We start from the raw sequence: 25,102 nt of genomic DNA, 5'->3' as shown, positions 1-25,102 counted from the left end.
TGCTAGCGTGCATGAGGATCTGCAAAAATAAAACCAAAAAATACGGCATTGCAGGAGCAGGGGAAGCAGTGCCCACATGTGGGGAGATCCAGCTGTCATCCCAGCCTGTCTCAAAAAACAGAAACAAAGCAGTTCTGACAAGTTCTGATAGGTGGACAGGTGGGGAAGTTTCAGAAGCCCATTTTACATTCAATGAACCTCAAGCTGAAGGTCACAGTAACACCGTGCACCAAACACTCTCCAATACAAAGTTCTTGTAAACCTCAGCAGCACATATTCAAGAACAAGTCTTTCACAAAGGTCTCTGACCACAAAAGACACTCGGAGAACAGCAGGGTGGTCTGTGCTCTGGGAGCTGGGCGCCTCCTCCCGCAGCACTGCATTTATTCTGCTGTCACCACCTGTCCCTTCCCAGTCTTCAAGTGTCATGAGATCAGGGCCAGGTCTGTTTCTGTCTTCCATCATGTCTCCAGGACATAGTAACACACGCTAAGGCACACAATAGACACACAATATATGGCTGCAGAAGAATTCAATGAACAAGGGAGTCCAGATGCAGGAGGAAGCAGGTGGAGGGCCCCCTGCTGGTGTCTGGGATCTCGCAGCATCTTTACCTGGGGCCTAAGTACTGGGCCTTGCTTTCAACATTCTCTCGTACTTCACTGGATCTTTGAGTTTCCTGGGACAGAGGACAGCCAAACCCTGTGAATATCATTCAGGCATGTGTCACTGCTACATACACCATCAGTGACAACCGTCTCAGAGTAGGAGGGTGAACCCCAGGAATCTTTCTCATCTTTTACTTTCTAAAAGGAAATCAGTTTGATGAGTCTAAAAAGTATCTTTCCAAACTAAATAGTTCAAAACATTTTAACCTAGCTCACTAGCAAATGATAATCGCTAGCACTCAGGAAGCTGAGGCAGGAGGCTCACTGCCAGTTCTAGGCCAGCCTGGTCTATATAGTGAATTCAAAGCCAATCTAAACTACATGGGAGATATCTTGACTCAAAACAAAATGAAAGCAAAGCAAAAATAATTGTTTATGCATTTTATCATATAATATTTCCTATTAATGGAAAAATCCATAACAAAATAGAAATCTAAGCACACATCCATGTGTGCACATATGTGCACCTGTGCATGTGCACACAAGTTTTCTGTCTCTTGGGGTTGGTCGCCTCTCAGGAAGCCCTTCCTGCTGGCCACTCAGTTATGACCAGGAAAGATTCACCCACGCAGCTCCTCATCATGGGCTCAGTGTCTTCCATAGGGACAGCATGCAAGAGACTATATGTTTGCAGGCCTCTGATGTGAATCTAAGCCGTACTTTGGTAATGCAGAGTGGTACTTTCTCTTCAAGTAAGAACATGCTGTGAATCACTTTCAGTGCAATGCGCCAGCCAGCAGCTACCGATCTGTGAGCACTGGAATACAAGAGGAAAAGTCTTCACTCCTTGGCTTAGGAGCTACCTTGGACCATTTCAAAAGGGAGAGTTTTCAGAATACTCCAGATGCCTTTCCCTGATCCACAGTCAAAAAGATATTGTACATACACACTACAGTTCACATTTACTGTTTATTTGTAGTGATTCTTCTGATGTTCTTTTTTTGTTATTGTTGTTTTGAGACAGCATCTCACTATGTAGTACAGTCTGTCCTTGAACTCACTACATAGACCAAGTTGGACCTGAACTTCTGGCAGTCCTTCTGCCTCAGCTTTCTACCTAAGTGCTAGGATTGTAGATGTGCATCACAAGGACTAGCATCTACTTCTTTTTTGTTTGGTTTCCAATTTGGTTTGGTTTTTTGAGACAAGGTCTCTGTGTATAGCTCAGGCTGACTTGAAGCTCTAAAGGATCCTCCTCCTTCAGCCTCCAGGTGCTGGGATTGCAGGTATCCACCACCATCTCGGTCTCAACCTCCAGGCAGTTTGCTGACCACCTGCCCACACACCTCCAGGAGGGCACAGTGGTTTGTCAGCGCCATTCTCTCAGAGCCTTGCACAACTGTGGCCTCAGAACAAGGACTCAGCAGATGCTTCTTGAATGACCAAAGGAGGATGCAGAGTGTATCGGGAAGCATGGGCATTAATGTATTTTAAAAAAAAAGAAAGAAACAAGAGTCCGAGGAAGGAGAGGGGAAGTCCTGAGGGTTGTGTCTTACGCCTTAGCTTCAGTGCCACCTGATTCTCACCACAGACAAGGAAAATTAATTCTCCCATTAGAGGGGTGGGGGTGGGTAAATGGTGGTTATGAGGAACCCTTTCTTATGGGAGGACGGAGCTAAAACAAAACCTTACCAACAAAGAAAACTGTTCTTTCCCTAGGTTTGAAAATACTAGAAAACCATTCTTCTCCCCATGCCTCAGCTTGGAGAACTCTCGGGACAGGACTGTGCCATGATGCTGGGCTGTGGATTTCAGCGCAGAGGTTCTGCTAGACTGGCTCCATGCAGAGGAAGTCCCTGTTAAGTGCTGAGAGGAGAAGCACGTTTTGCTTTGATACAATTGTATCACCTGACTGGAGAAGCCGGACACGTTGCCCCTTGAGTGCCCCAGTCCTAAGAATGCATTTAACATGGGTTATTCGCTCTGTACACACTCCCACTCCCGTCCTCTCCTCTCTCTCTGTCCCACACACCCGCCTCTGTTTGCTTTTTCTCTCTAAATAAATCTGCGGCATTAAATGTGGACATGTACAAATTACTGACCAATTATTCTCTCATATTTACTTGAAAATGGCATCACTTTGCCCTCCGAGGTGCCAGGGAAGGACACGCTTCCCCAATTGTAGCCGCCTCTCACACACACTCTCCCCTTCTCTTCCTATTCCCTCTCTCTCCTCAGCAAAGCCAGTGACCAAGGACCCCGATGACAGGAGACATGCAATGTCCTGGGTGACTACCAGGCCTTGCTGGCTCTGTTGTTCTGGTCCTGTCAGTGTCACCAGGACCTCATCAGTGGGTGCAATCTCCAGGCTCTTCTGCATCTCTGCAGTTAGAGTCTGCATATTAAAGGGACCCCAGCCAGGCATGGTGGTATAGGCCAATATAATCCTAACGATGTGATCAGCTGAAGCAGGAGGATCACAAGACTGAGGCCAGCCCCGGCAAAATCTCAAAATAAAAATTAAGAGAACCAGAGACACAGCTCAGTGCAAAAGTGCACCTGGGTTCAATACAAAGAAAAAAGAAATCCTTCTTTCAGTTTAGTCTGTCATAATGGCACATCCCTCTAATCCCAACACTCAGGAAGCTGAGGCAGGAGGATCACCAAGTGACTTAAACTTTTTCTCAAAAAAAAATTAAACTGCCAGCGATGTAGCTCAGCAGCACAGCGCTTGCCTGGCAAGCATAATGTCATGAGTTCAAGTCCTGGTATGGGGGAGGAGGATGCCCTCACATGATTTCAGTGTAGTCCTATCTGAAGGGCACAGGTCTAGGTGACTTTATGAGAAGTCACCTGGGAGCTTTGCAAGCCACCTAAGCCAGCCTCACCTGATCCTGAACTCACCCGTCCTCCCTGGATGAGCCAGCACCCTTCTCCTGACCCACCAAGAGGGTATCAAATGTGTTTCCTTCTGCCCCACCCCCATCCCCCAGCACTCCACACCCCTAGCTGACAGGAGCACATTATCCAGACAAGAAAACTGAAAACCCAGCCGAAAGCAAGTTGGGTGGCACATGTCTATAAATACAGCCATCCGGGAGACTGAGGCAAGAGGCTCACAAGTTGAAGTCCAGCCTGGGTAACTTAGCAAGACCCTGCCGCAAGATTTAAAGGCAGAGGGCTGGGAATGTGGCTCAGGGCAAAGACCCTGGATTCAATCCCCAGCACTGAAAAAGAAAACCCAACTGGGAGGGCTTCAAGATGCTCTTCCCTTTGCTGGAAGCCCTGGGAAATGCTGACATCAGAGGCAGAACTTGGCCTGGCAGCATTACTGTCCAGGATGGGCGGAGCCAAAAGCTGATGCCCTGCAGAGTCAGTTGAAGAAAAGCCCCGAATGTCAACGTGTCCTTGCTCCCTGGATCCTTGTACAAGCCAATGAGGGTCCTGGTCTGCATGACTCACACACGATGAGACTTCAGCAAGCAAAGACAAGTTCCCAAGTCCCTGGTTTGGATGTTCACGGAAACTCGGTTCCTGGCTTTGCACAGCAAGAGAGGCCAGAAGAAAGGAGGAGAGAAGGAAGGAAGGAAGGAAAGAAAGAAGGAAGGAAGGAGGAGATGAAGGGAAGTCAAAATAGAAAACTCAAGAAAGACAGGGAGAAGAAATAATGAGAGTGCAAAAGTGTACAGTTAGCCGGGTGCAGTGGAGCACACCTGTAATCCCAGCATTTGGCAGGCTGAGGCAGAAAGATGGCTATGAGTTCAAGGCCTGGGCTACATAATGTGTCAAGGCCAGCCTGAACTATATAACGAGACCCTGATCTCAAAAAAAAGAAAGTGTATGATTATCTATCTTTCACTTCCTGGATGTCAGTGTCATGACAAAAGACCCACGTCCTCAGACCCATGCAGTCCTAGCTCTGCATGTGGACTGAGAGGTGAACACAGGGCCTTTCATTCGTGTAGAGGACCTCACTGCCCAGTCATGGAAGGAGCAGCACAGGCACAGGCACCAGACCCACCTGCCTTAGCCCACCATGGAGGTGCGCTGATGGGGCTGCTGCTTCCCAGACCCACTGGTTCATCCCCACGCCTGGATGGAGATCACGTCATCTCCCCTTCCTTTTCCAGGGCCTCTCGTGTGTGTGGCAGCATCAATACAGAGCTCAGGGAAGCAATTTTGGAGTAGACTGGGATGGGTGATGTGGTAGCAGAACCTGGGGCAGGCTTTATTTTTAACCTGGGGTCTGTAGGTCTGACCTATATCTCATTCCTTATATCAACTGGGGTAACCCTGCTCCAGGGTCAGGGCACAAAATGGAGCAGGCGCCTCCTGAGCTCCCCACATGGAGAAGCAGGGTAGGGAGCACTCAGCTTCCAGGCTGAAATCCTAAAACCTATGCAATGTATGTGCAAAGAGCCACTGTTTACACTAGAAGAATGAGCTCAGAGCTGGAAGCACAAGGGACGCCAAAGTCGGGCATGGAGGTGCTGAGAAGCTGTGTGTTTTTGTTTGTAACTGTAAGCCTCCTCCCTGTCTCCAGTGGCCTGGGGTGCCGGGGTCATAGTCTATTTCGGCTACTGACTGTTACTTTCCTCTCCTTTCCCCTCTTGTCCTGTTCTCCCTTTGTGTATTTTTTTGGCTCTTTAGGTTCATAATTTATGAAAACTTGTTTGTTTAGAAATTATCTCTTCTAATTTTCTTTTTTCTTTTCTTTTGGTGCCAGGAATCAAACTCATGACCTTGCATTTGCCAAGCAGGCACTTACGCCACTGAGCTAAACCCCTGGCCCCTAGCAATTATCTCTCATCCTAGTACCTTGTCTCAGGTGTAAGTTGCTGCACAGTCTATGTGTTCACTATTTGACCCAGGTAATTCTGTGAATAAAGGTTTGTTGGAGTGGTTAATGAAATATGGACCAACTAGAAAAATTGTATTTCTTATAAACACATAGTCAAAAAGTAGAGATGGCCACATTAAACAGAGACCCAGCTGGGCACAGTGGCACACACCTATAGTCCCAGTACTGAGGAGGCTGAGACATAAGGATCCCTGAGAGTTCAAGGCCAGCCTGGGCTACAGAGTGAATTTAAAGCCAGCCCTACCACAGTGTGAGACCTTGATTTAAAAAAAGAAAAAAAGAAGAAAGAAAAGACCCACAGAGACCCAAGGGCCTACCGGAAACCATGTTTTCAATGTTTATTATTATCCTACTCTGTGTTTTATTTCTCCTACCCTCAAATCAGATCTGCCAGGCCGGCCTCACAATGACAGAGACTTTTTACGCGTAAGACAATGTTAAATTTCACTTTATGCCTGGGCTGCTGCTGGCTGCCACAGCCACATTATTTTTTGTCAGATCTTCACGTTGTCATCTGTCATCAGGCCAAAGGGCTGGAAACGGAGAGGAATCCCTGCAGGTTATGAGAAATGTCCAGGCCTGCTATTTTCCTCATCAACCTGTCATCTAAATGTGAAGCAGGGCACAGGTGCAGCAGGGGTGGGAGCCGCTGGCTCAGCGACAGGAGGCTCCAGGGGACAGGCGGATGCCTGAGCTGCTCCCCTGTGGGGCTGCTCACTGACACCATACTCTGAGTGCTGGAGTACAGAAACTATGCCTCCCCTTGCCTCTGAAGCCTTCAGGCAGCTGCACCCCATCCCCTTGGTCCTCATATGGGCTATCTGGCAGCTGGGGGAGGGGGACGGGTCATCTAGATGCCCCTTACGGCCCTCCTAGACCTCAGGCCACCTGTGGCACAGCAGTGAAGAGGGCAGGTGACAGCCAAGTGTAGTGGCACATGTCTTTAATCCCAGCACTGCCCAGTTCAAGCCCAGACTGGGCAGTTTAGAAATGTATCAAGATCCTGTCTCAAGAAAAAAGGAGGTGTTAAGTGTGGTGGCGTAGCCTATAATGCCAGCACTCAGGAGGCTGAAGCAGGGAATTGCTGTGGGCTTTGGCCAGTCTGAGCTGCACAGTGAGTTCAACACCAGCCTAGGTCTTATCATCAAGGTCTTGTCTCAAAAAAGAAAAACCCAGAGACAGAGAAAAGAAAAAAGGAGGGCAGGTGGTGGAGCTTCAAGCCACGTAGGTCCCTTGCTGACTGTGTGCTTTTGGGCCATGACACTTGGCCACTCTGACCCTTAACTTCTGTATCTGTAAGCGCTCTCAAGTGGAGAGTGAGTTAAAACACAGCCCCGTTTAGAACCACACCCACCGCACCCTAAGCCCTCAGCACCAGCCAGACTTCCTGCTACTCAACCCCACGTCCACAGTGTCCTCAGGACCTATGAAGCGCTCTCAGAGGCTCTGGCTCTCTCTGCCTCCTCACCACGACGACGCTGAGCCAGCAGAACCTCCCTCCCACCTCGCCAGCGCCAACGGCAGCCAGCACTTCGCCCTGCACAGGAGCAGACCTACTCTTCCTGCGCCCCGCACAGGAGCTGACCCACTCTTCCTGCGTCTCACAGGCCCTTCCCTCACCCCGCTTCCACTGAGCCACTGGTCCCCACCTCCTGTTGCTAGTGAGTCCTGTATGCAATGTCTCAAAGAGCCCCAGGTGATCCTGGGTCCCTTCGCAGCTGTCCTGCAGCCCAGCCAGCATGGGCTCCTCTCTTCCGGTTCCTGAAGCCCCAGGCTTCCTACCTGCTGCTGCCCATCCAGGCACAGACACTCCCAAGCTCCCCAGCCAGGACCTGTTCCAAAAGCCTTGAGCAGGGCCAGGGGTACAAGGTGAGCTGTTGAGTGGTAGGTTTTCTGTTCCCATTATACAGTTGAAAAAAAAGAAATCTCAGAGACAGTAATTAAATTGCCTAGAGTCACATAACTGTAAGTGGCTGAGCTGGTATTCAAATTCAGATCTTTTTTCTTTTAAAATTAAAAAAAAAGATGATACAGAACTTCAAAACAGAATAATAGTAGATTAACAGTGGTTAATATGGTCCATAGTGTTGTCTTTAAAGTGGTTGTTCAGATTACCAGATATAGTCATGAAAAAATAAGCAATGAAAGCACAAACTGTTCTTTTGTTGGGCTAACAGAAATTAGTAGAATGATTCTCTATCATACATCTTTATATCTATTGATATCTATATCATCATTTCTCTTCTTGCTGTTCTCCTTCCCCCATCTCAGTTGTTCCTTCCCCGTTTAGCCGTTTCCTCCCTTTCACTTTCACAATATCTGTTGTACATTTTGGATCCCTCTAACTCCTTCCGTTTTTATACTCACCTATGTGAGTCCGAACCACTTCAGCCTGAGCATGATCTCATCCATTTACCTACAAGAGCCTCAGATTGGCCTTCTCTATAGCTGAGCAGCACTCCACTGTATAAAAATACCATATTTTCTTGTCCTTTCTGTGGTTGGTGGGCAAGCTACCCCTGCTTTTTTGCTGGTTCCCTGTCACATAGGGCATTGTTTTCTCTCCTTCAACTTTTAGTCTACAAGTTTCCTTTTGAGTGAAATGTGTTTCTTGTATATGACATGTTGATGGATTTTGTTTCTTGATCCACTCTGCCCATGCTTCTTTTTGTTGGTGAACTGGGGTCATCTATGTTAATGGCTATGACTAGTATGTATTGGCTTGTCTTTGTCATGTTATTTTCCTGCTGTTAGCTCTGTACCTTTCCCTTCTGTTTAATTACTTGCCTTGCTTGGTGATTTCTTTCTGCTCTTGTTCTTGGAATTGTGGTCATTTTTACTATCTAGAATATCTTTCAGTGCTCTCTGTAGGGCCAATTTGGTGGTTATGAATTTCTTCAGTTGTTCTTTGTCATGGAAGTATCTTATTTCTCCTTTTTTTTTGTACCAAGAATCAAACTCATGATTTCATACTTGCCAGGCAGGCGCTGTGCTGCTGAGCTATATCCCTGGCTTCTCCACTAATTTTGAAGGATAATTTTGCAGGATACATCAATCTAGGTTGGAAGTTTTCTTTCAGGATTTGAAATACTCCAAGCTCTTCTTGACTTGATGGTTTGTGTTGAGAAGTCTGGCATGATTCTGATGAGTTTTCCTTGATAGGTGATCTGTTTCTTTTCTCTAACACTTTTTAATATTATGTTCTTGTGTTGAATTTCTGGGATCTGGAATATTGTATGTCTGGGTATGTAGAGGCCACACTGACTCCATTTTGCCCCGGACACATCCAGTCGGCAATGTTTTGGGAAAAAGTGCAGGCCTTGAAACATTCCCCCCACCCCAAGATAAAGACATGAAGTCCTATAAGGACAAGAAACAAACAAGTTATATAATCTAAGCATGGGCAATTTGAGTTTCTTTATTGTTTTTCTCAATAAAAGCTGCTTGCTTATGCTGGCCGGGCAGCAGACATTCTGCTGACCTTTAGTGTGCAACCCTTAATTTTCCCTTTGCTTGCAAAAGCCCAACATCTGATTCGACAGTGGAGACATCTGCTGTGGAGGGTGACTTGCCCTCTCTGTGTTCCTGGGGTGAGACACGGCCCCTGATGCAATGATTTCATTTTCTTTGGAAAATCGTTGGGTAAGTCATGGGAAATTCCCTGTCTTAAGCACAGCAGAAACATAAGGCTTAACTGCTTTTTCTCCTTAAGAAGGTGGGCCATGGGTTCCCTGAGTGTAATTTAATACAACTTTTGCGGAAAAGTTCGTGATTATTGTCCTTGGTATCCTGAGGGAGGAATGCTCATTCTGGAGGATTAGGAAAAGATAGGCAAACTGCTGCATGCAGAGCCTCGAGCTCCTGTCTCTGTCCCGCACACCTGGCATCTCTGCCGAGATGCTGCTGCCATCTTTGGCCAGGGAACAGATGGAACACCTCCTGGCTGACTTCCAGCTCCTCCCGGCTGTGCCGCTTCTGCTCTCTCTCCCTTCATTGGGTAAGGCCTACTTTTCTCTGACCACTTAACAGTTAGCTCTTCTGTTCGATGCTTTATGGGGCCACGCAGGTCCTGCTGATGTGCTCTCTGACGCTCCTTCTCTACAGCAGGCCCTTCAGAGCACTGCTCACACACTCACACAGTTACGGTGGATCCAGTCCCGAAGGATTGCCCTCTCTCCTTACTCATTTTTCATCAGCCCCTTTGCCCCCCGGGGCTCTTGTTGCCATCCAGAGCAGCAAGGCATTTATTGTTGACGGTTACATTTACTCCGCTCACCTGGTGGTACTTTATTTCCCATTATCAATGCTATTTCTTCTCTTATCTCTCGAGGATGTACTTGTGCACTTGTGCTCCTTGGACTTGATCTCACTGGTCTTGTTTTACCACTCACCAAAGCTGACTTCTCCTTCCTGCTGTCCTCTACTGTTTCTCTTCACGTTGCTCTGGCTGACTGTGTTGGCTCCATTTCTTTCCATCTGCCCCATGCCCCTCGTTGGTCCCTGTTTACCCTAATTCCTTTTTCTCTTCAAACTTGTTTGGTTCCTACCCTTTAAAGGGTGCCCTCTCTGTCTTCACGGATGGGTCTCCCTGTCGTGGAGTTGTGACATATTTTGTTGATAATACTTGGAAACACTTTTATTCTCTGCCACAAACCTCTGCTCAACGTAGTGAGCTGTCTGCTGCTATCCTTGCTTTACAAGTTTTTTTCTTCCCAAGCCCTAACTTAATTACTGACTCCTTATATGTGCATAATGTTGTCCTATACTTCTCTTCTGCTGTTATCTCCCCCACGGCAATAGATGCACACTTAATGCCTCTGTTTTTACATTTACAGGCTCTTCTTCGTGCTGCTATTGCTGATCAAGCACTATGCGTTCTCGGCCCTCTCTTTGATAATGCCAAAGAAAGCCACGCCTTTTTTCATCAATTGCTCATTCCTTACATAACTTGTTTCATATTCCACTCTCAAGCCAAAGCCAGTGTTTCCGCCTGCTCACACAGTGCTGCCACACCTCACTCCTTTCCCTCTGATGCTGTCAACCCTCGTGGTCTTCACTCCAATGACATTTGGCAAATAGATGCCACACACTGTTGCTCCTTAAAATGTTTTTCATTCCTTCATATTTCTGTTGACACATTTTCTGGTTTCATTTGGGCTTTACCACTGCGTGGAGAATCCACCCGACATGTAACTCAACATCTCTTGGCTGCCTTTGCAGTCATGGGTGTACCTTCCTCTCTCAAAACTGACAATGGTACAGCTTATACGCCACAGGCGTTTGCTTCTTTCTGTTCCACGTGGAAAATTCATCATGTTACTGGCATTCCCTACAATCCCACTCGTCAGGCTATTGTTGAATGAGCTCATCATACACTCAAAACTCTTCTCTTTAAGCACCTAAAGGGGGAAAGTGCAACCCCTGCACAGGTTTCTTCGATTCTGTCTGTGGTGCTTTTCACGTTTTTTTTTTTGTTTGTTTTTTTTTGTTTTTTTTTTTTTGTCTTTTTGAGACAGGGTCTTGCTGTGCAGTTCAGGCTGGCCTTCACCTCACTTTGTAGCCCAGGCTGGTCTCGAACTCGCAAGGATCCTCCTGCCTCAACCTCCCGAGTGCTGGGATTACAGGCGAGAGCCACCACGCCCGGCTTTCACTTTAAATCATTTGTCTTTCCCAACAAGACTTTCTTCTTCCCCGGTTCAAATTTTTGCCAAAAGGAGCCGCTACCACAACCCTTTGTACTATACACAACGCCCCCAGAATCCAGGCTGTTACTCCCAACAGGCCCTGTGTGGATTCCTGCTTGTTGTGTTCGCCCTGCACAGAATGAGTTGGCACCATGGGCTGCACAACCCAATCTCACAGTTTCACCTCTCCCTGAATCAAGCCCAGCCGCCTCAGAAGCGACCCAGAACAACGACTGCTCAGCCAGTGACCTGAGGTGATATAAAGGCGCTGATCCAGTCTGCACAAGACCTGCTCCTAGCATCTGAAGAGGAACCCACTGCTGAAAAGCTTCTCGCAGTGGTGTTTACCAAATCGACAATGAACCCCTTAATACCTGTTTATATTCTATTGCTATGTGTTTTGCAACCCACGATGGGGACCTTAAGCGTCCCACAACCTCCAGAAAAGATTGGAATACAATGTTTCGGTTCAAGTGGCAAAAAATAGCTAATCTCTCTCATTTCTGTCTTGCTCAAAAGGCAAAAATAAAATGCATTCTCAGGTCCTGTCTGATTCCAGTATGCAAGGACCCTGCCTCTCTACGTAATTACACCATTTTATCCACTATTCCAAACAAAATTGTAACATGCTGACTATCCAAATTGAACTCCACCCTTAAAAAACCTGATAATGCTGTTAAAATGTTCACTTCGTATGTAGCAACTTCAAATGCCTCATGTGTTCATATTGAAAATTGTACTACTCCATGTCTTTGCCTTCCTAATAGCATTTGGAATTGTTCTAGTTATGAGCCAATATTGTATGGACATAGACATATGCCTCTCCCAGCTGGTTGGTGTATGCAATCAGATTGCTCAAATGTGCTGTTTTGTCTGATGAAAGTAAATCAATGGGAAACTTCATGATTTACGAGAACTTACCAAACAGATACATGTGTCCCGAGGGTTTAACACTGGATTATGGAATTTCCTTACAGGATGGTTACCAGATATCAATCGGCTAAAACAAATGTGCCTTTATGGTGTTACTGTCCTTATCTGTTTGATTGGTATGGAATGCCTTGTACAATATACCACATACCTATGCAAAATATTCAGACCTAAAATAGTGACTTCTAATATAAGAAAGTCTAAACTAAAAAAAGAAGGGGGAGATGTAGAGAGGCCACACTGACTCCACTTTGTCCCAGGTACATCCAGTCGACAATGTTTTGGGAAAAAGTGCAGGCCTTGAAACATTCCACCAACACCCAAGGTAAGAACATGAGGTCCTAAAAGGACAAGAAGCAAACAAGTTATATAATCTAAGCATGGGCAATTTGAGTTTCTTTGTTCTTTATCTCAATAAAAGCTGCTTGTTTACGCTGGCTGGGAAGCAGCCATTTTGCTGACCCCTAGTGTGTGTGACCCTTTAATTTCCCTTTGCTTGCAGAACCCCAACAGGGGTATAGATTTATTTTGGGTATGGCTAGTTGGAGTTCTGTATGCTTCACTTATCTGTATATCAGGTCTTTTTCCCATGCTTGGGAAGTTTTCAGCTATTACTTCTATAAATAGTCTTTTTAGGTCACTTGTGTTGACTCTTGCTTTTTCGTTGACACCTATCAGTTTTAAATTACTTTTCTGTCATCTTGCAGCCGTAACTGTTATGTCCTGATTTCTTGTTATTTTTAAGAGCTCTTTCCTTTTGTGATCACTAGCTGTAATCCTGTATTCAAGGTCTGAAAGTCTATCCTCAACCTTATTCAAGCAGCTTTGACAGCTTTCAATGGCTTTCTTAACTTTCTGGATATATCTTTGAATCCATTTCATGCATTCTAATTGTTTCCTATACTGTTCATTCGAAGTTTCCATCGTTTTCCTATCTCTTCTTTTTTTAATCTATGTCTTCTTTAGATATGCTCAACAATTTTTTATTTTTGGTTGTCATTTCCTCTTTTATGTGAGATACTATTTCTGACCTGATTTCTTTTACATGATTCATGACCTGATTTCTTTTTCTCATGAAGTTGTTTCTTTACTTCAGTTGCCATCTTTTCAGAGCTTCAGGTGTGTGACTTCCAATTCTTCTATATGTATGTCTCCAGGCTTTGTTCTGGGTGGGCTGGAGGTCTGAGATTGCTGTTTGCTCCTTCATTTTCCTGGGTTCCTCCAGATCAGCAGGTTGTGGGGTCCCAGGTGTTTCCTGCATTGGCTGCCCAGCAGCAGTGTAGGAGAATGGACCAGGTACCTGGGTTTCTCTGAACCTAGGTTCCCAGCAAGGCAGTGGTATGTGGGGCAGACTTCTCCAGACACATGCAGCTATACTGAGACTTATCTGATAGCAGCTGGTAGGTGCACAGGGGCATGGCTGGCTGAATCTTCTGATCCATGCTGACTGCCAGAGAGCAGGTCTCCCTGATGACAGCCTTTTTTTTCGTTTTGAAGTACTAGAGGTTAAATTCAAGGCCTCACACATGCCAGGCAAATGTTTTACCATCAAGCTATATCCTCAGCCCCTTTTAATTTTTATTTTTTAGACAATTTCATTAAGTTGTCAGGCTGACCTTGAACTTGCAATCCTGCCTCAGTCTCCCAGGCAGCTGGGATTACAGGTACATGCATGACATTGCATGGGGCTCAATCCCAGATCTATTACTGTGCAGTTCAGCAGTGAAGAGCAGAAACTCAGGAGCCAAATAACAGCTGGGCAACTTCTCTTGTCAAGCCTGGCCTGCAGCATGGGGAGATTTTAGTACCTCCATCAGTCATATTGTATGGAAAGAACAAAATGACACTATGCTTTGTTTCATACCTGGAACATCCCAAGTGTGAAAAGAAATGTTGTTGGAATCAAAATGGAGTTGCTTATGTCGATTCTAAGAACAAAAAAGCACACAAAAACCAGTGACTAAAACCAAGAGGTGAGGAAGGAACGGTTCTTATGCATGGCTGCTGGATAGCAATAAACACAGAGGTCTTCGCTGCATCCACAGGTGTGCATGGAGCTCGTGCAACCTTACACAACAAGCACTTCTACAAGGACATCTGCCCAACAGCTGGTGGCCAGCCTTGACTAATGTCACTCTTGTTATTAATCACCTTGGCCAGGAATTACTGCTCAATCTGCTGTGATCCTCCTCATTCATGTCTTTAAAACCTATCGGTGCCTTTACCTCTTTGAACACACCCATTGTTTACCATGACAGTTGTATTCCTATTGCAATGCTTTTCCCAAATAAGTATCAGGATTCTTTGAGAAGCTCTCTAATTGTTTGTTGTTTTATTTTTGTTTTTTTGAGATAGGGTCTCACTATGTAGTCCAGACTGGTCCTGAACTCACTTCTTATGTTGGCCTTGGACTCACAGAAATTCTCCTGCCTCAGCCTCCAAAGTACTGATTACAGATGTGTGCCACCATGCCTGGCTCTGTATTGTTTAATTTGGATTGATATATAAACTTCAGGGAAAAAAGTCTCAACAAATGAAAAACACTGTATTGGTCAGGGTTTTACTAGAGAGAACAGATATAACCTGGGATATACAGAAACAAGATTGGCTTACGATAGTCACAGAGTCCGATGAGGAAGCGTGCAGAGGGTGTCTATGCACTGGAGGCTGAAGGATTCAATCCAAGATCTGGAGTTCAGCCTAGTGTCTTGTGCAAGTCCACACCAGCAGGCTGATGGGTCTGCGACAGAAGGCCGAAGGCTCTGTGATGAAAGGCTGAAGAGTCTATGCTGGAAAGCTGAAGAGTCTATACTAGAAGTCAGGAGGCACGGTTCAAACCAAAGGCGAAGACTGGAGCTTCTCCCAAGAATGGAATGGATTTGTCCTTCCTCCTCAACTTTTATACCTCGAGGTGATAACCCACCCTAGGGTGGGTCGTCTTCTACATCCTTGGGTGTAGAATTGCTAAACCCATTTAGTTAGCTTCTAACTGTCTCAAGTTGACACAATCAATCAACCATTAGAAACACCAAAAGGATGCCAACTGAGTCATGGGCTCAACTGAGTCAAGCAGCAGATACCTCCCATGAGCCAGTGGCAGCCATGTGGGCCAGCTATGTGGGCCAGGAGAACTGAGAACTGAGAAGCCAATCTCCTTCCATGAGCCAGCAGGAATTGTGGGCTGGGAGAACCAGGAAGTGAACCCCATCCTGTGAGTCAGCTGGCATGCAGGCTGGGAGACATGAAGGGTCCCCTCACTCCTAGGTAACTGGCTGATTCCAAGGAACACAGGTTGAGATTATAGCAACTGAAGTAATAAAACAATTTAATGCATGTATTGTTTGGTTGACTTTACAGGCCTAAAGCTACTAGTCTGAGCATGTATTTAGAAGATAATATACAGTATAGCAACTATGGGGATTTCCTTCTGTCTTGTTTTTTTTTTTTCCTTCTTGTTTTTGAAAACCAATAATGTTCTCACTGTTCTGTTTGGCTCCATTTTATTGTTTTGTTTTATTCCCTTAGAAATAAATATATTTTTAAAAAATAACTTAAAGCCAGATTAAAAATTATTTTAAGGGGAGCTGGGGATTTAGCTCCGCGGCATAAGTGCCTGCCTTGCAAGCAGGCAGTTGTGAGTTCAATCCCCGGTACCGATATAAAGGAAAAAGACACACATAAATATATATATATATATAAATTATTTTAAGGGCCAGGGATCTAGTTCATTGGCACAAGTACCTGCAATTCCTGATACAAAAAAAAGTAGGAAAAAACTTATTTAAAACAGGATGTCTATTAAAGAGAAAAATAAAAACCAACAGTCACTTGTCTTAAACTTCTATAGTGTAGACTGCCTTCGAGGCTAGAACAAAGTCGTGTTGCAGGTGACAGTCTTTGTTTCAGAAAAGTAAACACAACATACAATGACTGCATCAGCTGGTGGGATGACTGCCCCACTCCGAGAGGGGGATGGTGACAGCACCCTGTTAGCAGCAGACCTTCCGGACGATCTAGAGACGGTGAAGAAGAATGGAGCTGCTCACCCTGGGGCACACAGGGAGGGGACACAGAACTCTGGGACCCTGGTGTCAGTCTGTGCAGAGAGAGATCAACTCCCCAGAGCTAAGCTTCACTGACACTGACACTGACACTGACTCTAACAAGAGGCTGTGGATCCACTTTGCCCAGGGAAACTGCCTACCCAATTTCTGTACCTGTGACACCCTCAGCCCTAACTGAGCTACTGTTGGTGGCAGCAATCAGAAAGGATTCTTTGCCCTTCACAACAGGAATTTGAGTGAAAACTCTTTCCATGCATTACAATCACTTTGTAAACCCTGGCAAATTGCCACAAATATGTAGTACTGAATTCTCCCTTTCTGTCTGAATGTCTCAAGTCTGGTGTCTATCCAACAGGGAATTTCTAGAGGTTCTACATTTCTAGTAGAAAGAAGCATCAGAGGCCAAGGTGTGTAATTCCAGCACTCTGGGAGGCTGAAGAAGGAGGATTGCAAATTCAAGCCCAGCATGGACAACTTAGTGATTTACCAAGATCTTGTCTTCAAATAAAAAGCTGAAAGAGATGAGGAAATAGCTCAGTGTGAAGGCCCGGGGTTCAATTCCCAGTGAAAGAAGAAGAAAAGAAGGAAGACAGGGAGGAAGAAGAAGAGGGGAAGAGACCTTGGTAAGTGTCTGGGGAAGATGAACGCACACATGTTGACTGCTTCTATAGGAGAACCCAGGGCCAGTCAGGCAGAATCAAACTTCTCAGACTCAGAACTCACAGCACCCCGGGAAGGGCCTCAGGCGCGGAGAGTGTGTGGCCGAGTTATCAGTGCCACAGCACCCAGGATTCTGCACTGAGACTACAGACTGAGAGGCATCAGCAACAAAACTTTGCTGTTTATGGTTCCGTAGACTGGAAGCCAGATCAAGGTGACAGGGTTTGCTGCCTCTGAGGGTGGTGAGCCTCAGTGGTCCCAGCATCTGGTGGTTTGGGCCATCTTTGCCCCTCTTCCTCTCCCAGGAGCCTGGGGCTGACTCCCACTTACCTGCCCACGGTGTTCTGTGTGTTTGTGTGTCTGCATCTACATTTCTCTTCCGAAGAACACGTCACTTGGGTTAGGGCTGGCTCTAGCAGCCTTGTTTTTATTCTGTGACCTCATAAACACTCTGCAGAGTCACATTCTGATGTCCTTGGCACTCAGATTCCATTACGTGACTTTCAAACATGTCTCCACTGCTGTGTGACACCCATAAACAAACTTTGGACTGGATGGCAGGACTTGGGTGTGTATGGGGACGTGGGCTCTGCAAGGTGACCTAGAAGCACCAAAGCACTTCTGGGTAGCCTGGCAAGAGGTGGCATGCACAGAGCTGGGAAAGAAGGGCTGACAACGTTGCCCCGTTGACAACATGCTGGTGCCTGATACTGACAGTGACAGCGCTGAAGGGGACACCACACACAACACTGTGTGATCATGGCCCGGCCCGCCCTTTGCAGGCTCCTGTCTGATGCTTAATGGCACCTGACCTCGTGCCATCATCCCCTCCCAAGGCTGTTGGTGACAGGTTGGTGAGGACCCATGGATCCTCTTCTGCACACGTGAGGACTTCCTTCCACCTGCTTCCTTTCATTTGCACGAGTTCTTCACTGGGATGGGGTCTCCATGGCTGGAGGAGATTTAGCCGGTTGCTTACTCCTGAGCCCCCAACAGCTGAGTGGCAAGTAGTAGGGCCTCAGTGTGAAGCCTCTGGGGGAGATGGGGATGAACCCAGGGCCTTCACACCGAACTACACCCCTAGCCTTTTCTTTCTCTTATTTTATGACAGAGTCTCACTAAGTGGCTACATTTCTCAGGTGGGGCTTGAATTATAATCCTCCTGCCTCAGCCTCCCTCAATGTGCATCTTTGAATGCTGGAATGGATGCTTTATTTCCCCCATGAGGTGGGCTCCCCATCCAGGAGCCTCTCCCTGGTCACACAGTGCTGGAAGCAAGGCTGGTCCTTCCGGTTCCTGTGGGGCGCTCTGCCTCAACCATCAGTGTGGGTCATCTGGCATCTTGCACTGCTGTTGGTTCCTATCACAGCTCTGTTCCTCACCCCGGCTAGACTGCACGCCTCCTTTTTATAACCCTACCCCTCATCCAGTGCTCTGAATATGGCACACACCTACAACAGGAGCATGGATGAAAGAAGCAACTGGCACCACACACACACACACACACACACACGTACACACGCACGCACAAGCTGGGAATGGTGGTACATGCTTATAATTCCAGTACTTGCAAGGTTGAGGCAGGATTGCTGTGAGTTTGACACCAGCCTGAGCTACACAGTGAGTTCAAAATCAGCCTGAAATGCATAGCAAGACCCTGTCTCAAAAAAAAACAAAAAACAAGGAGGAGGAGAAGTAACTGGCTCTGTGGCAGATAAGAAGATTTGCTCTTAGCTGCTGCAGATCTATCACAAGAAACACAGACAAGCAGCACACACTTCAACGGACATAGCTTTCATCACCAAGAGCAATGCCTCAGGAAAGATCCACTCGGGCACTCTATAAATATCAACTGAATAGATTACAGGTTGGCAAGTGTCCACCGGATATTAAAACTCAGAGGCAGGAAAGGAAGTGTCACAGCCACTCCAATTTAAAATCTGATGTTACCACTCACAGGAACATCATTAGAGCTAGTAACTTCCGACATCTCCCCCATCAACTCACAAGAGAATCTTCCTAAGCCTCAAGTGCTAACCTCATCTTCTCTTCATCTTCTAAGGTCAGGCCTATTTAGCCTATTCTGGGTCCCCTCTGGGTCCTGCTGATTCTGACAGCCTGTCTACACTTTCTCACCCTGGACAGAGGCAGCCAGAGGTTACCATGGAGATGGCCACGCTATCAGGAAACCCATCTGCTTGAAATCACTCTGTGGACCTGCCCTGGCTTCTTTCACAGATGATGCAGCTCAAGGCCCCACAAGCCTCCGCAGGCTCCTTCCTCTCTCTCCCACATTCCAAACCTCACCCAGAAACCTTACAACCCAGCTGCAAAACATAACAAAGGGAAGCCTGCACGGGTGCCCCACCTTAGGTACCTGCTATAAAGTTACCATGGCAACCACAAGCACTTGGGGAGGGTGGCTTCCAGGTCTGAGTGTTAAGCTGGTTCTTCTGGGTGTCTAAAGAAACAACAATGTTTACTTCAAGTTTTCCTTTTATTGGCTTGAAAGAAAAAAAAAAGTTGGTGATACTGAGGACCTATCTGAGAGGCACAACTGGTTGCAGACAACAAACACACAGCATTCTGAGTGATGGAGATTCTTGCTCTTCCTCCACCCGATCTCACGGGACAAGGCTCACAGTCATTGTGAGGCCAAGGAGGGCCCTGTTGGCCACCAGGCCACTAACTCCACAAAGCACACCTGAGGCACGGTGCTGAGGGAGGACAACATAATGTCCCTGCCTGGTGGGGCTGAAAACTGCCAACTGAGATTCACCTGCTGCGGCCCCAGCGCTCAGCACCTCAGATGAGACAGCATTTAGAGATGAGGTCTTTACTGGCCGACACCAGGGATGTATGTGACAGAGGGAGACAAGGGCAGCCACTGCTCACTGAGGAGCCAGGTCACGACACTGGTGCCTTGGACTTGGACTTGGACTTGAAGGCCCCAGACCTGTGAGACAGCTTCTGGTACCACAGCAGCCCTCTCTGTGGTATTTTGTGTGTCCAATGTCAGAAAACTCCCCTTTCTGTATTTTACCTGTTCTTTTTATTCCTTCAGGCAGGAGGGTGAATCCAGGCCTGTTCCACCATCTTAGCCAGGAGCAGAGATTTGGCTAGAAAGCGTTTCTACAACTTTGTCATGTGTCTGGCTTGCTTTTTTCCTTAACGTACCTCTTTCTGTGTTCAAAATGGTCTCTGATGCAGTCTTTTCTCCATTCTGTGGTAAGTACTAAAACTAAGACCTGCAGAAGGAAATGCTACCCTGAAACCCCACATAACAAGACAAGGGGAGCCTAATTTATTTTTATAAGTAGTTAAGCCCTTTCTTTACAGAGTCTTTTTTTTTAAACAGGGTCTTACTGTATAGTTTAGGCTGGTCTGGAACTCACTATGTAGCCCAGATTGGCCTTAAACTCTTGGCAATCTTCTTGCCTCAGCCTCCTGAGGGCAGTCTCCAGAGTGCTGGGAGTACAGATTGTGCCATCATGCCTGGCTCTTTCCAAAGAGAATTTTATCCAGAAGCTCAGTATGTGAAACAGAACAAAAGGTGGAGCAGCCTGATGGTCTGAGGCTGGAATCTTGCTTCCTCCTGGGAAAGAGGTCTCTGGGTTCCAATCCTGCCACCGTGGGGGCCTCAGTTGGCTTAACTGTAAAGTGGGACTCCAAGCATCCCTAAGATTCCTTCCAGCTTCAACACACCACCTTCAATAGACTCCTGTGGTTAATGAATGAATAAGCTGCCATTGCATCCCAGGAGACTATTAGGGGAAAACGGTATTAGCCAAGCAGACAGTGTCTTCCAGGGCCAATTTACAGAGGACTGGATATAGTTTATAGATGGAAACCAAACCAACAGAATCTTGGAGGTGTGAGACCTCAACTTGGGCTTCCTGTTTTCGCTGGGTAAACGATGGCACATGCACCCTCCCCACCCATTTTTAGTAAAGGATTCCCTCCAGCAGGAAGTCACTTACACAAGGCAGGAGTGATTGCAGTGTGAATAAAAGAAGATGGTTAAATCCTGCTCTCAGGAAATACCAATGGGAGTATAACTGTCACGGTTTATGTCTGTGGCCCCCAGGCCTCATGAGTTTGCATTGTGCATTTGCATTGTCTAGTGCTTGGATTGATGGTGTCAGTGCTACACCCACCTAGGGGTGGAGCCAGGATGTGATGTAATGGCAGGAAGAAGCTGTGTCTTGCTCTTTGCCAGTTTCTGTTTGCTGTTTGCAGCCGCCATGAACTGCGGCCCAGCCATGCCCGCCTGTCTTGGAGCCAACTGAGTGTGGGCTGAAACCTCCAAAAACTGTAAGAAATAAACCTTTCCTTTCCCAACTTAGGCTTCAGGTATTTTGTCTCAACAACGAGTAAAAAGTAACTAAGACAATGACAGAGCGGGGCAGTGTTTCCAACTTTAAAATGGTTTTGAAATATGTATTTACACATATGTATCAGAGGAGGAGCAGGAGGGAAAAATGGAAAATGCAACGTAATCTGGGCAGAGCTGGGCATGGTGATACATATCTGCAGGAGTAACACTCGGGAGGCTGAGGCAGAAGGACCCCTGCGAGTTCAGGACCGGCCTAGGATACACAGTGAGTTCACTATATACAACCTAACCTATACAGTGAGAACCTGTTTCAAAAACAAAACAAAATTTAAAGAAGATTAATCTGGGTAAAAATAAGTATCTGAGTATACAGGAATTCTTTGTTTTATTCCTAAAACCTTTTTTTTGAGAAAGGGTCTCACTATGCAGTTCAGGCTGGTTTTGAGCTCACTTTGTAGCTCAGGCTGGTCTCAGACTCACAATGATCCTCCAGCCTCAGCCTCCTGCGTGCTGGGATTACAGGCATGTGCCACCACACCTGGCTCCTGCAAACTTTCTGTAGCGTGAAATTATATCAAAATAGACACATAGCAAAAACTGCTCAGAAAAATACCTAACTGAGGGGTCAAGGATATAGCTCAGTGGCATAAGCACCTGCCTGGCAAGCACAAGGTTGTGAGTTCAATTCCTGGTACCTCCTCTCCTCCCAGAAAAATTTCTAACTGAGCTGTATTTCTTTCCCTCCCACATGCCCTTTCTGAAATCTTTCTGTTACATCCCAACATAAAACAGAATACTTGTGGCATTTTTTCCTGCATAACTTTCTCCTCCTCTGTCTCTTCAACAGCAGCAGTGCCCAGAGCCAGCAGCTGGCAGCCTGGTGTCTCTGTTCTCAGCACGCCACTGTGTCCCCAGACTTCAGGGCACAGTAAGGCCGGGCCTGGGCTCCCACAGGTCTTGTGCATGTCAGTGACAGCAGTGTGTCACTGCTTACCTGACCTCCTCATCCAGGGAACCTGTGCATTCCTGTTTTTGCTTTCTTATTTTGAGACGGGTTCTTGCTAAATTGCTAAACTCCCAGGCTGGGCCGGAACTTGTGACCCCCCATCCCCCGGCAAACCCCTCATGCCTGGCTCAGAGAGGTCACTTCTACGCATGTCACAGGTTTCTTGGAGGAGAGGACTGGATGGATTGGCAACACTCCAGCTCTCGCAGGGCTTCAAAGCTGGACGTGCATTGTTTCAGTGTTTTTCAGTGCCAACTGTACACTCCAGGACCCAGGACTTCACCTCCCTCTACCAGCTCCAGAGACAACAGTGGCTTTCTGATCTGTCCATCCTCCTGCATCTTTCCTCCCTGCCAGCATCCTCAGTACCTGCAGTGGCCTTCAGGTCCCTAAAGAATATATCAAATCCTCCCTATATGACAGCAGGACTGCACTGACCCACAGCCACCTTCTCTGTCACTCTTTCTCTGCCTTTCTCCTTTCTACACCTCCTCCAGGGAGGGCATCTGCCTTCCCGTCTCCTGCACGTGAAGACAGGATATGAGTGGTAGGTACACTCTCATTACTTGCTCACTCCAAATCAGCCTGGATGTGGAAGCCCTCCTGCAAGCAGAGGGGAAGAAAGGATTGGGTTTTGGTTGAGTGCAGTCAGCCATGCCAAGCACGTCTAGCTCATTTTCTCTGAAGCTTAAAAACTCCATCCCAGCCAGTATTACAAAGAATGAAAATATCAGGGTACCTGCAGCAAAGTTTTCAACCATGATGGTGTCAAGTTTTGGGTAACTCTTTGATGCGAGGGCTGTCCTACAACTACAGGATGTTTAGTGGCAAGATGGTTCATATCCACTAGATGGCGTAGTAACAGCCCCTCCAGTTGCCACATCCAAAAAACACTGCCAAAGTCATCTTTAAGGGTGTACGGCTGCCTCTGGTTGAGAACCACTGCTCTAAAGCCTTCATGGAAAGGCATCTGGACACATATTCTGAGGAAATCATTAAGGAGGCGCTACCAGGAAGATGGAGCTAACTAGGTTGTGGCATGGTCAACAACAAATCAATGACCTAAATTAAGTGTATATGCAAATCCTGGAATACTACATGACCAATAAAGACCAATCGCGGATCCATGTCAGTGGGCATAACAAGGGATCTATGATGTATCAATAAGTGAAAAAATCAGGGCTATAGAATCCTTGCAGAGAGTAAATGCTATGGTTTGGCATTTAAAAAAAAAATCTGGAAAGCCACAGTCCAGAATGGTATTAAACAATAGTTAGTTGTAAATAGGGAACAAGTACACTGCTTTTTTCTTTTGCAAGCTTGTATCTGCTAAGCCGTTGATGATGAACATGTATTATCTACTTTATAAGATGTAAAACTGTTCAACAAGAAGGCAGCAGCCCCAGATTTCAGGTGCTCTCTCCACTGTGCAGACCCCCACAGACCACTTCTCTCCGGGAACTAGGGGCTTCGCCCTTTGCTTCTCCCAGATGTAAGAATCTCCTGGCTGAGGAAAACAGCTCAACAGACCCACTCTTTCTGTTCCTTTTCTCTTTCCCCCTTTCCCATTTCTCCTCTACTCCATGCTTGTGAAGTTGAATGAAGTAGGCTGACGTCTGCTTGGAGGCAGAGCTAATCTGCAGTTCAGCTCCCAGTGGGTGCTTGCAGGAGGCCAGAGCAGGGAAGTCCCCAGACCCGTGGATCCTAACCAGAGGTAGTTCTGCCCGCTGCCCTGGGCTCACCAGGAAGCTCAGTGCTCCCCTTCTCTTGCAGCCTGGGCCAGGGTGCAGCCTCTTCCCCCCATCCCTGCTCCCCTCCTGAGCTACAGCCACTCTGCTCATCAGCCACCCTGGCTGAGCCAGAGCTGAGTGGGCAGAGGAGCTCGCACAGAGCCTCGGTGAACAGGTCACAGGGCAAGAGGAGACAGCACTGGTCAGAATGCACTCGGGGAGTCCCCTGGATTACCTGGACCATAGCTGTCCTTCTGTACCCCAATTCCAATGCTAGCAGATTTGCAGCGATGGTACTGGGAAGCTCACATCCACAGCTCACTCCGGGCCCAGGGTCCTGCCTGGGAAAGTGTCTCCAAGGACATGCAGGGCCCAGCCTGGCTGACCTCATATGCCAGGCAGTGCCGGCCCTTCCTAGCACAGCCTAGTCATAAGCATTGTGATGCCTCTGGGAGGTCAGCAGGTAACCTCCATGGCACAGGTGAATAATGACATAGACAGCTTGCCTGAGATCACAGGCAGGGGGCAAAAGGGCTCTGAGAGGTTCACATTTCCCTTCCCCCTGTCCTTCCCACCCTGGAATGTAGATTCCCAGCCCCAGCCCCAAAATGGAACAAACATCTCCAGGGCAACCAAGACCATTTCAGTGATAAGAAAATAAATCCTAGGCAGCACTCAATGATGCATGCCTATCATCCTAGCACTCAGGAGGCCTGCTGTGAGTTCAAGGTCAGGCTGGGCTACATAGTGAGTTCAGGACCAGCTTGAACTACATAGTGAGACCCTGCCTCAAAAAGACAAATAAATAAATAAATAAAAACACAAGAGAGGAAGAAAGAAAGTAAGAAAGAGAAAGAAAGAAAGAAACCTTATAGAGGGGGAGAACATGGCGGACAGATAACAGCAACTACCGGAGGCTCTCTGAAAGGCTCGGCTCAGAAGTCAGGAATGATGCGGACTAAGGAGACATGAGCCGGTAGAGATATGCTCTGCTGACTCAGGAACGAACTGGGCTGAGAGAACCAACTTGGAATGCAGTCCTGGTGCTAAAATAGGAACAGAAAAGACACGGTGTGGAGGCTGGACCCTGCGCCATTGGAAACCGCGATTTGGGTTTCCCGCTGCGCGGCGGCTGGCTGCCTCCACAGCGGCTCGGCAAGGAGAGACACACAGAAGCTCTGGGAATGTGAGTCTGCGAATGGAGTCAAAAACAGGACGGACAA

General features: G+C 47.0%; 1 protein-coding gene across 2 annotated transcripts in view; it reads right to left on the bottom strand.

Moving 5' to 3' along the window:
* Scd5 (stearoyl-CoA desaturase 5) overlaps positions 1-25,102 on the bottom strand; it is a 140,073-nt gene that overhangs the window by 98,942 nt on the left and 16,029 nt on the right. The window lies entirely within an intron of this gene.

Source organism: Cavia porcellus, unplaced genomic scaffold (genome assembly GCF_034190915.1).
Source record: "Cavia porcellus strain 051 isolate PalLab524CR breed Dunkin Hartley unplaced genomic scaffold, mCavPor4.1 scaffold_4, whole genome shotgun sequence".
In the NCBI taxonomy this organism is placed as follows: domain Eukaryota; kingdom Metazoa; phylum Chordata; class Mammalia; order Rodentia; family Caviidae; genus Cavia; species Cavia porcellus.
Note: the sequence above shows the minus strand (reverse complement) of the source record. Positions and strands in the feature narration are given on the sequence as shown.